Genomic DNA, 13,702 nt, shown 5'->3' with positions numbered 1-13,702 from the left:
CCGGGTTTCTGTCCAGCGAAAACCATGTTTCCGCTTTCTCATCGGGTCTTATTCTAAGGTGATGATTGATAGGCCCCCATTAAGCTAGTTCAAAAGAAATGGACCAGAGAAAAGGAAGGGGTAAAAAAACACAAATGAAGGCCAAGTAGAAATATTTTTTCAACAATGTGCATTTTTGCTCGCGGCAAACGTTTTCAGAGGGTCATGCAAACGTATATTGTTGATGACAATTTTAAAAATTAAAAATCATATTCACATTAATTCACCTAAAGACAAGCATGTGTAGTTGTAGTGATGAAGGAGCAATGTACACACTGCACAGGCTCCACTGATGAATTAGTAAGCTGTTCTAGTAGTCAGTCAGTGAATTGAAACACATTATTTCTCCAGCCATGCCTAACGTACAGTAATTAATGTACATACATGCTCCCGTTTCCTCCGCTCTCCTGGCCTCTCCCTCTGCTGTTGAAACATGAATGACTCTCTCAAGTAGGCTAGGACATATTTCAAAAACTGTCTTCCTTCTTTAGCATACTTAATCAACAGTCATACATAGAAAAGGATAACATAATTAACCCAACACTATAAACGCTTACTTGATACATAGGTTAGTTATTGCTTAAACACAAATGTCTTTGACGCACATACAGTACCGCAAATGCTTTTTCAGAGGTTCTGTCCTACTACTCCGCCCCCTTTAGCTTCTGATTCAAATCTACTTCAGGTTCTTTTCAGGCAGGACCTTCTATAAATTAGGTGATCATCATTTTAAACCCATTGTGAATGACAGGGAGTATTAGGTTAAATATTTCTTTCTCTACACTCATTACATACATGTCGAGCACATGGGAACTGCCTACAATTTACATCGTTAGGACCAAAATTATTATTGCTTCCTTCAGTCATGGTAGTAACATGAACTACCAGCAAAAATGCAATTATCATGCCCAGAGTGATTCCTGGTGGGGGAGCACCATCAGTGTCAAAAGTGTCATTAAGTAATCATGTCAGAGGTTCTGTTTGAAACGTTGACAAATGTTAATGGTTTTCAACTTAAGGTATTTTGAAAACTATCAATAATTTCATGTATATAATTTACAAATGCAAAAATATTCTGTGTATGATGTCATAAAAAAAATACCTAAAAATAATAATCCGGAAAAAAAAAATCTTGCAGCACTTCAAGGAGAGTATAGAGTGTTGTAGGCCCCCGAGCCCTTTATGGCCGTGCTGGGTGGGACTGATAAGTGTGTCGACAAGAGTGCAGAAAGGGGAGGGAGGGACAGGCCACAAGAGGCAGTCTACAAGGGAAAATGGGGGCAGGGCTGAAACGAGGGGGGTGGTGGGGAGGCACATCTGAGAGCAATCCCAGTGTGTGACAAAATACAGACATAACAGTCTGCTCCGACACTTGTTACCAGCACATAAACACTTGCCTTAGTGAGATAGGGAAAGAGGGCTACAGCAGCTGAGGGCTTGTGCTGATCTGTCATTTATCAACCACTAATTAACTGTTAATTTGCCAACCTTTGGGTTCAAGCATGCAGCCAATTTATCACACCCAACAAACACAGTGTCTGGCGCTCCCAGGGGGTGGTCCTGTGGCCTGCTCAGACTAACCGTCGCACACTCTCACCAACCTCAGGTTGCCACAATGAATAATCTGCTCTCTTTGTTCGGAGCTGAATTGAGGTTTTAAAAAAACAACAACTGATGTCTTGTGTTGGGGTCAGTGGAAAATACTGTGGAAATGACTGATCTATTCAATGTTTGCGAGTCATTAACATTCTACTAGAGGTGAGGTGTGGTGTATTTCGATAATTGTTTTTCTTTTATAAATGACAAAAGTTCAATGAATGCATAACAATTCATAAAGCAGCCAATCAAATATGCCACAATGCCTCAAAACATTAAGCTACAAAAACATTTTGATAATAAATGTGTGAGTGAGTTCACTGAAAAAAACCGAATCTGTCAACAGAATATTAGAAATGATATTTCCTTGCCGTCCCATCCTGACAGCTAGTGAGGTTCTGGGGGAGGTGTCTCCTGGTGTTGGTGTGGAGACTCTGTGTCCTGCCACACCTTGTTGTGGAGATGATGTTGACAGCAGCAGCCGTTAGCGGGCAGATGGAACTCACGTACACACACACACACTCTCTTACACACACACACACACACACACACACACACACACACACACACACACACACACACACACACACACACACACACACACACACACTTAGACACAGAGGTGACAGCAGCTGTCAGAGAGTCAGAGGAAGTGCCCTCATAAAACATCCTCGCTGACAGCTACAGAGTCAGAAACCACCACATATCTCTGTGTTTGAGTGGGCCATGTCTGCTAACACACTGATCACACACGCCTCTCAGACAAATCACTCCATTAGTATGAACATGTGTGACAAATGAGCATTAAGAGGAGTCAAAATGAGACATCAACAGAGTAAAAGAAATCTATTTCACATTCTAATGATGTTCTGATTTTCATAAATAATTGCTATCTGAATCCAGTACTTACATCATTTGTGAGGAGGCCAACTATGAAACCGACATTTCTTTCTGAAACAATAAAAAAGATGATTGCACTGTTTCATCATGTTGTGCAAATGGCAAATAATGCCAATAATTAAACCAATGCCCTGACCAATCTGTTACTGAGCATGCTCCAGTTACAGGCAATTACACTGAATGGGGCTAATCCATACAAATTAATCATGAATCCTATAATAAATCTGAAACAAATGTAAATAATACTCTGCAATTATGGGTATTTCAATTCCCAAGGTCTCAGGCTAATCACCCCAAGACACAAACAAGAGAAGGGATTCTGTTTCGCCCATAGTTGTTATTAGGAAAAGGTATGCCCAGAGATAGCGAAATAAAAGTCGGGTCCCACAGCAATTATGGTCACTCAAGCATACAACTTGAAGCCCAGTGCCAAATTAGGTCGTTTTGCAGCAATTTGACTTCCTTGAGCAAATCTCCAAGGCACTTTTGAGAAAGGACAGACTGTTTACAAACAGTCTCCGATTGCATGGGTAACTTTGTGAGGGAGAGCACCACCAGCAGACCACCACACACCTGTCAATTAGCTCCACACATGTGGTGGTCAAATTTAAACTCCAGCTATTTATCCTCTGCAATAGGATGTGAGGGTTTGCCAAGTTGATGCACACTCCTGCATAGGCCTATCCTACTCCTAGCATGCATTGTATAATTATTCCATTATTTTCAGACAAGAACCTTAAATGCATCTACATAACAAATCATATATCCACTTATTAACATTAGCCTACTGTATTTTGAGATGCCTGAGGAGAATAAGAGGAAAAGGTAATTGTAGGCTACTCCTGTTTCTCCTTCCAATACATGGGCAGCCAGTCTCTATGAACCTCGTTTGCCACTACGTTACATTGCTATTTGATGATTAACGTCTGCTTAAGTAATTAATCCTTATTCCATAAAATATTTGTGAAATAAGAAAATGAGGCCTCGTTTTCCAATTTGGCTAACATATTTATATTAGGATTAAAGTGAGCATTTAGGGCTGGTGAAATACTGGGCCAGTGTGCTCCCCCAGCAGCTGCGTGTCCCCGGGCAGAGCATGGTCAGTCTAATGTGCTCTGATAGTCCCACCAGAGGATTTCCTTACACCAACCCCCGGCTGCCCGGCCGCTTGATCAGGCCCAGGCCTCAGTGCACTCATTCATCCCCCTGCCCCGAGCACGTGTGTCAGTGTGTGTGGGTCCGTGTGTGAGAGCTTACCTCCGCAGTAATGACAGCCCACTGAAAGGAGACCTGTGGTGAGGCTGGGCCAGGCAGATCTTTTCAAGATGCCTGCAATCAGGCGCTCAGGACCGTGTCATTGCTCTCCCCTCCTCACTCACACACCAGTTCAAACCCACAGATGAGCTGGCTGCCCTCATCACAGGCCAGCAGCACTGTGGTAAAACGATTTGGGGCTTTTGACTTTTGTGTTATTCACAGATGTAATGTTTGGGGAAAATATATTTTGTGTGTTATTGAACATGTTTTCCTTTTATATGTTTTACAGAACCCCTGCTTAGTGTAAGGTTCACATTCCTGGTTGTCAATATAATTCACTTACAAAATGGAGGGTTATTGGCATTGGAGTTTTCGGCTTTCTTTACATGTTGAAAGACAAGCTTTAAAGGCTTAGGCTTAATGTAGCAAACATCTAATCCATTACATCTATATAATTTGCATTGCAGAGTCAAATGTTAAAACATATCTCTATGAAGTTTATTTACTGTAACACATCATTAAGAGTGAAATGTTACCATTAAAATCACTATAAAAGGACAAATCTAAAATGTTTGTGCCACAGGCTGGAAACACAGCATTCAATCAAAGTACTTTAATTTTAATTATTCTGGTTTCCTTTCAGTCTGGTGCCCACGCTTTGAAACCAAAGAAACAGAAAATAAACACTGCTCCTAGTAAAGAAAACATTGCTGTATTTTTTCCTCTTTGTCTTCCTCCGCACAGAGCCCACTCAGCCGAGGTTTTTCCCCTGGTTGCACACACCAGGGCAGGTCTGCTGTGTGAGGTGTCGCTGGTAGAAGCAGACCTCTGCAGAGCATTAACCTACCTGGGCCATGTCTGGACACTGTGCAGGCCAGTCTGTGGCCCAGCCACACAACAACCCTCTCAGTATTATCACAGCTGTAAGTGTGCCAGCCGGGGAAATTTGTCTGCAATTCACCTGAATTAGAACTGCTAACCCAGCTCACTGTGCTAGCTCTCCCGCAACACAGTGTAATGGTTTGTTTATTTTCAAGGTTTTGCTTTTAGCAAATCATTCCTTATCTGTCATTTGCTTATTGTCCCATTGGGCAGCTTGAGAAAGAGAGGGGAAAAAAGAAAATCACCATATGGCCCTTTAATTGGAAAGTTCCCTCCTGCACACTTAACTTAACAGTCTAACTTTGTTCAGGTAGGAGATATTTACAAGTGCACACACTCTCTATGCTGCACACTATTCGGTTTTGTTTATCTTTTCCAACACCTTGTTTGGAATTTCCAACAAAGGATGATTTTCAATATATGCCACAGAGTAAATAACAGATTTAGATGTGGGAAAATGGCTCCTAATTAAAAAGGGTTCCTTGGCATAAGCATTGGATTCTGTGTGCATTGTTATACCAGCTCAGCTACCTCTATAATTAACCAGAGGAGGGCACTGAACATTCTCCCCAGCAGGCCACATAAGTGATTTAAAACATCTTTTCATTCTCCATAAGTCGTTGCATATGTGTGTTGCCAATGAGGGGCACTATTGTTTTTTTTCCTGAATACCTATATATGATCATTCAAAATGCAGTTGAGAAGTAAGCATTTCTATATTCCATTGCTCAGTATCAGCTTGATGTTGGCATGCATGTTTCCATAAACAACTTTAAACAATTCAGCGGGCCAATTAAACACAAATGGAACATTTTTGTTTACAAAAAACATGTCTAAAATCAAGACCAAGGGAAAAAATAATAAACAGTCAAACAAACTGCTGTTTTGAAGAGAGTTTAGTATTTGACAGGACAGCAGAAGCAAAAGTTTCCTTGATGTGCTAACTGTGTGTGTAATGGTCGTGCAGATGTCTTTAGTGTTCCTCTCCAATGAGAAGTGGTCAGAGAGGGAAGTGGAGTGGCCTTTTTGTTCTGGAGTTGAGGGTTCTCTGAGAGACTGCAAACCCAGACAGCTTTACCACTCTAAATCAGCCTGTCACACTCCACTGGTTCCCTGTCAGAGTCCTATCTGCTACCACTTACTCAGAAATGCAACAAATTTACTTATAATTACTTAAATTTTTGCCATGCTTGTAAATACTTGTGCTCTGACAGTTCATTTATTTAGTTTGATTGCTGTGGACTATGTATAGAGGAGAGCCGTGTGAATTCCTGGCATACAGATTCTGTGCGTCATCCATATTCAGCACAAAGACACAAGGGCGAGGATGATTATCCTCTGGTTTTAGAGTGTTTATTTACTCACAGACGCTGTGGAGAATGGAGCCATAATTGACATGCATTCAAGCTTAGCCTGGGTGAAGGCATTTCCTAGGCCCTGCACGGGTGGGGGAGTGCCCAACAACAGATGAAGAATGGTAATTACCACATGCAAAAAACCCTCTTTTCTTTAGAAAATGTTCATCTTTTATTATCCTCTGGTAGACGTGTGTATAACTTCTATGATGAAGACAGTTACCTGAGAGTTGACTTGGGGTGCCAATCGTACTGCTGGTACAATTATAAAAGGAGTGTTAACCCCCCCCCAAGACGAAAGAAAACATAGCTACCACCACCTAGAACAGGGGAGCAGAGGAGGATGCCAAAACAATCAAGGAAGAGATCAGACATGGAACAGTTTCACAATGAAGTGCTGTCTTTTGCATAGTGTCAGAGCATCCACTGGTCCTGCCCCCTGCTCTGCTCTGCTCTGCCCCCTGCTCTGCTCTGCTCTGCTCTGCTCTGCTCTGCCCCCTGCTCTGCTCTGCTCTGCCCCCTGCTCTGCTCTGCTCTGCTCTGCTCTGCTCTGCTCTGCTCTGCTCTGCTCCAGCGGTAAAGAGAAGAGAGCAATCTGTTTACTCTGTTTACCCAAGACAGCAGATGCTCATGGGACACGGCTGTTGTTTTCCTCTGCCACTTATCATCAAGTGTTTGACCACCTCAGACGATAATTACTGTCTCATCCCTCACCTCTGTGCGATAGCATCTGCACAATTACACACAAAGGGTGACGATGCCCCGAAAGCCTGCAGCGGCCGTCATGCTCCATTTAAGCTCAACAAACGCCCAGGGATGTTTTCATGATTAAAGGTCTGATAGTGTGAGTGGGATGAACAGTGCCTTGTGAGCACAGCCCCCTGCACAGTGTTATGGATACTATATGGCAATTGAGGTGGCTAGCTGAGATAGGACCAACTTTCTGAGAGGAATTAAATATTCTCTCATTCAAGATTATAAGCAATAATAATGTGAATGTAGGCAAGTACAATTTCAATAACCTGTCACAGTCATTGATTGTTTGTGCTTAAGTTGTACATAATGACACCAGAACCTGAGAATCTCAATAATGTCAATGCCAAAAACAAACCTTCATCAGAAAGACAGAAAGCATACTCGTGTCAACAATCATTTTTTGGGGGGATGAATTGGAAAGTTAACTTGTGAAGGCATTATCCGCTACGAGATCTCAGGAGAGTGTTAAGTTATCACCCTTGTTCAGGCACCAGAAAGGGAGCGCCGATATCCGGGATGTGTCCTTTACTACTCCAGTATTTTAGGTCTTTGGTTGTTCAGCTTTCTAGGGATCAGGGGGCAAGCTGCTGGGTCTGTAGCAGAGGCTAGGCTGTCGTGGGTATTAGATAAGGTCTGGTCAGGGCACCAGCGTCCGATGGGACAATTAGACCTTAGACAAGACACACACACACACACACACACACACACACACACACACACACACACACACACACAGACACACACACGCTTTAGCTTTACTGAATTTGTGCATAAATGGATAAAAGCGATATGAAAAACACAACACAGAACCTTTTAAATCAACAACCAATTTTCCCAAAAGCCTGATGCCTGCTACCAGACTTTACACATCACCATTTCAGCAAAGCGGATATCAGTGTGCGGTGCCAGCCTATGGAAATTTACCCCCTCCCCCCCCCCCCCCCACACACATACACATTTTAAGTGGAGAACAATACTGAAATAAATAATCAGTAAATCTTTAAATATTATTCAGATTACCGGCATGTGCATAGGTTTCATGGCATGGTAACAGAGTTAAATGCCCCTTTCAAATATTCTGCTTTTAACTCCCACAAATTAGGGACATAATAATCCTCTTCTGTCTTGTATCAAACCAGAATGTCTTTAAGATCTATGTGCAACATTCATCTTTATAATAGAGACTGCCTGGATTTGTCCCTTGTAAAGTAAGAGCCCATCTTAGCTGGGTTAAAGGAAAGCATTACAGCCGGCAGGCATGTGACCACATAATTTCAGCCAGAGAGGCCTACGTTTCCTCTGTTTGCTGTCATTATGCCCTCAGTAAGCCACATAAAGGTCCAGCCATCCTGAGGAGATCGGCGCACTCCTCGCCGCTTGGGCCTGATTGGCTATTATCTAAATGAATCAATGTTCTATATCAGGGCTTTTGACTACATAACTATCCTATTAATATTCAGAGGAAGTGCTCGAGGTCAGGGTGCTCTCAGCCGCTTGACCCCAAGGTCACAGGAACCTGAGTCCAGGGGTGGCACATGGCAATGAATGAGCCCTAATGATTTAGATGGTATCTATTACACAGCCGGGAGAAAGGCAATCTCTCTGGGTAATCTGGCTGTGGAGAAAAAGCAGAGAGCGCACCCTTCAAAAATAAACCCACTTGTTTCGCAGTGGGGTAATGCTGCCTCACCGATTCAACACATCATCTGAATCCTCGAATATTTGGTGAAATTATGAATAATTAAGAACAGATGACCATAACGTTTCCAGACATTTGGAACGGTGGTAGTAAATAGATCTTGTAAAGGCAATTGTCTTTGGAATCTAGTCTGGTACATAGCCGATAATTTTGAGTTGTTTGTTTATTTATTTGGTGGTTAGTGACTTCAGCACCTTGTTAAAGTGCCCTGATCTTCTCGTTTCATGGTGTTTGATAGTGAGAGTTGTCACAGAAGCCTCTCAGGAGGATTAGGTGAGCATTTGCTTTAGTTCTACTAGAAAGTATCCTTTTGTACTGCCATCTAGATACTTGTTGATGCGTGGCATGGCGTTGAATTTCCTTTAAATACTCTGGTAAACATTGGGCTTATGCACAGCAACAAAGCCATAACCTTAAAGAGAGCTTTCAAAAGCAATTTCCGTCCCTTACTACTGCATGTAAACAGAGTAATTGTACTTGGGAGACTCCCAGTCCCAGCTGATCGCAATTTATTCTCACTTCATCCACAATGAACTGAGCTCTATTGTAGTTGTAGTAGTAACACTACTACTACTACTACTATTACTACTACTACTACAAATAACAATAATAATAATAATAATAATAACAACAACAACAACAACAACAACAACAACAACAACAACAACAACAACAACAATAATAATAATAATAACATGTTTGGTTAATATATTATATTATACTTTTGTAAAAGTAATACATTTAGGGAAAATCTGACTTGCCCTGAAGTTATTATCAAGCTGTTTCTATAAGAAGTTGAATGGCGCTGAAAATAGGTATGGTATGGCATGGTAAGAGAACAGATGTTTGCATTTGTGTGTTGCAAACCTAAATATGTTGCATCTGTTGCCTGGCCATTCTTTTTATGAAGATCCATCACAGAGTTGAGATTATAGGTGTTTATGTCAGGAGGGTTTGATCCCACGACAGTGTGAAACACTTTGTTCTCTCATTTACGCTCTGAGAGGTCATCAAGAGTTTAAAGCTTTCATGTTTGGAAATGCATGCTGTTAAAATCATTACTTCCAGTCATGTCCCATCTCATTATTATGTGGCATAAGAGGAAATATGTTATTCAGTGTGTTTTTTTACTATCTATGGACATAGAAATCTTCTGATTCTACAGCAGCATACTGTAAGTGGAAGTTATTATCAAGATGGCAGTTATATCTCTTGTTCGTGATGAGTGAATTATGTACATGTGTAGCTGTTTTTTGTGTCTACTCCATCCAGTGCAGTTGATATCTGCATCTTTTGCCTGAATGAAAAGAAATAAATATAGTTGCGTAGAGTTGGTCTTAGGAATAATATTGACTTAAAATATTGTTTATGTTTATGAAATGTTATGTTTGCGAAAATGTATAGAAAGATGTATAGATATATTTTGTACTGTATGGACCACTGTATGACAATCATAAATTACAACTTATCATTTCTAGTTTTATACTACTGTTTGCTCCACACTGGGTTGACTGCCAATGTAGGTGTTCACCTCAAGCCAGCATATAGTGAGTGATCTAGCCTGGCCATTGAGGGTTTAATCCTTTTCTTATTTGGGTGGGCTTGCTTGCTGCTGTCATGACACTTGTTTCCTTGATGGGCGGGAAAAATTAAGGATGAAGTGTTGTTTTCCAGTTCAACATTTCAGGCCTGTCAAAGGTTAAAGAAACATGCCACCATGACAACAGTTTCTCTGTGTTTGGGTAAAGGCAAGAGACAAACCTACACTTCTCTCCAACACCACTGCTGCCCCAGAAAAAGGGGGTAAAGTTCCTGTTGGCTGACAGGCCAGTTAATACATGCAGATGGGAAGAGCACCGTGCTGTTTCTGTTTGGCAGAAATAAAAGCCTCAGTCTGAATGTTTTCATCACCAGTACAAAAAATGTGGGACCAAAGATTTATTCTTAGAAGATCAGTGCTAGGGAGGCAACACTTGGTTATAACTTTCTATCTTTACCAATCTGTTCACAGTGAAATCAGAGTGCATTATCACTAGTGACAGCTTTGAACTCTGAAAAATTTAATGAATAAAAGGCTACGGAAACTCAAGCAAAGAAAAAAAATAGTATTTTAGCAACAGTAATGCTTGCATCACTGAATGGCCACACAAAGGCAAGACTTAACCTGACATTCCTTTGTAATTAACACATCTCTCACACGGCACGTTTCACTTGACCACATGGGACTCACATATAGGACCAGGAGGTTTTCAAAGCAGTTGGAGTCCTGCTGGCCACTCACATCTGTAATCGCTATTCAGTGCACAATGACCATGAATGCAGTTTAACTATAACACTCAGCAGACATTGTTTTTAATGCATTGACATTTAAATTGTGATCCCACTTGCCCTTTCAAGGGGACCAATATCCCAACATAACAACTGACAAAGAAAGAAATATGCTAAAAAAGCTACAGAGCAACACAACGCCATCTTCTGAACACAAGTAAATTTCCATTGCTTTTACACAACTACAGGATATATCTCCTTGTCCTGACACTGTATTGCAGGCTACTTCTACAGAGGGGAGATTATCTACGTACTGTACACTGGATTCAAGTGGTTTTCACTCGCTCTGCAATCCAGTCACCACCACTGCACACCCATATCTAGAAGGATTTACTAGTGACAGTAACACACCTAGTGTACAGTAGTCTGCTCACTATCACATATTGCAAGTTGATTTATTAAAGGTCCAGTATGTACATTTTAGCTTTAAAATAGTGCTAAATGGCCATGATAAATCGGTAGCCATCAAGGAATGAGATCACATGATGAAGAATGTTCAGTGAAGAGTGCTGTATTGGTCCTAACAAAGCATTTAAAATTACTCAAATCTGGTGTTGTGGTATGACACTGTTCTTTATGTGTTATATTTTACGTTTGGTTTGTTTACAAGGATACACACGTTTTCAAATGTTCTGTGTGGCCAGCGGGGACAGCAACACGCAAAACTACATACTGCACCTTTAATGATAACACATTTTTTTTTTTTGGTAAGCACCTTTCAAGTCACTAATGGGGACCCTTTAAAACAGCATACAATATAATAAAATAAAGAAGACTATTCTGACATTAATTACAACTCTTCAAGTAAAGACAAATGGGGCATGGTCAAAAATGGAAGAAGTAGGCAACAGCTGGATTTTTTTTAAATTCAAGGTTGAGGTGTTTTTTTGCACTACTCAGGCCATCTACTGTTCACTTGGAGCACGAACACCAGATACTGAAGGTTTGTCTGTTTAAAAAAAAAAAAAAAAAAAGGTTTTATCTCCATCTTTTCACATTATTTTCATTTATCATGGCATAACAGTATACACATAGAAAATAATATAGTTATTTCATAGTTATTTATGAGTATTAAGTAAAAATGTAAAAAATAAATAATAATCTTTTGTGTTGGTGCAAATACCCAAGGAGCACAAATTATGTGATTGTTTCGTTAGTGACATTGGAACACTTCAAGACTTGTGTTAACAATTAGGTAACAATAACAACTCGCTTTGACACTAACCAGAGTAGAAAGAGGGTCAAGAACCAGTGACTTAAGATCCAAAAAATCATGCAAAATATATAATAGCTTTGATAAAAAAAAAAATCCCATGACTGCTTTAAGGCTGTCTAGATAGTTACATATTTTCTTAAAATCCATTATACTCAATTTCTTTAAAATGGAGGATCTGACGTTAACTAACTGCTAAAACAATGTTTATTAAACACTGTTAGATGGAGGCAAACAAACTGATGCTAGAAACAAGTCAGATTTGATATATAGTCTTCTTGTGCAATCTTTCTCAGGACCGACCTTTCTGATAAACATCATTAATATACTCTAAAAGTACTTAGCCATGAGGCAGCCACTGACATTGTTAGTTTAGTTTACTGTTATACATTTACATGGGCTATTCCCTTGCTGTTGAAGACACGTGTCAGATGTTGATCACAAAAACAGACTTTTTATGTTATAGTGGCACTTTTCCACAATCTCTAACAATAACAAATATATAACTGAAGGTTGTTATATGTGAAATTATTTGAAAAATGAACCCCATCCAACAGGGGGGCTTTTGTCACAGAGCAATGGGAAGCAACTGAGAACAACTTAAATACAAATCTTATTCAATTCTTCCTGTAATCATTTGCTTGTGGAGATATGTTTTGGAGTTGATATAGTGTTTTCGCTGAATCAAAAAATTAATAATCTACTTATTGTCATTCACTTACATTTAGAATACAATGTTTGGTATTGTTTTTATATTCCAAAGTACATATATTGACAAGAGTCCAGAATAACCATGAGTATACTGGGCATTATTTATGAAGAAAAAAAATGTGGGTGTTTAATAGGATCACACTTTATTCACACTTTTATTCTTCTTGCATTGATACAAATCTATGAAATACTCCTGAACTCGTATCTTCCAACTGAGAAGACAATGGCTTTTCTATCCCCATCTAGTGGTGCATATACGCTGCTGTGATAGGTCTTCTTGCAGACATGGTGTAGACACGTTGTGACCACTTTGACTGGGAGATCATTATGAAACAGAGATTGGTGTTCTCCAATGGAAAAATACACAGCAACCCAAAGTTGTGTATTGTACGTCTACGCAATAATCAGTACCTAGAACCTTAACAGGCTTCCAGATATAACAAGTGCCGCACAGGACAGTGCGGTGGCCAGTGCTTCCTACTATTTGAATCCTTCTATGCTAATACTACAATAATGGTGTTGACCTTGGATTGACTTTAATTAATGACTTGGCTAGGCTCACAAGTGTTTCACTGGCGGGTAGCCTCCAATGTCTCATGGCCTGGGGGGAGACTTATCCCGCAACAGTTCAATTGTTGAACCCTGGCCTGAAACACTTTTAATGAGCAATAGTGAAATGTGTTTCTCAAATCCCTACGGACATTGTGGTTCTAAATGGTGAGATTGTATTTAATACAAGAGTACTACAGTAGCCTTTAAAAGTAATTGCCATGGCATGTCCCAAAGAGTCAATTATCCCATAAGGTATCCCATAAAAATGCTAGAGGAATGCATTACAAAATATGTTTTCCACTTTTAACTGTATTGCAAAAGTAAACAAGGGTGACGATCATATTCATTCGACAACAATATTTTTGCTTATCTGAGTTCAACATTTCTTGCAATCTAAAAAGAAAAAGGGAGACA

This window comes from Argentina silus (genome assembly GCF_951799395.1).
Source record: "Argentina silus genome assembly, chromosome: 4".
NCBI lineage: Eukaryota > Metazoa > Chordata > Actinopteri > Argentiniformes > Argentinidae > Argentina > Argentina silus.
This window is presented reverse-complemented; position numbering follows the sequence as displayed.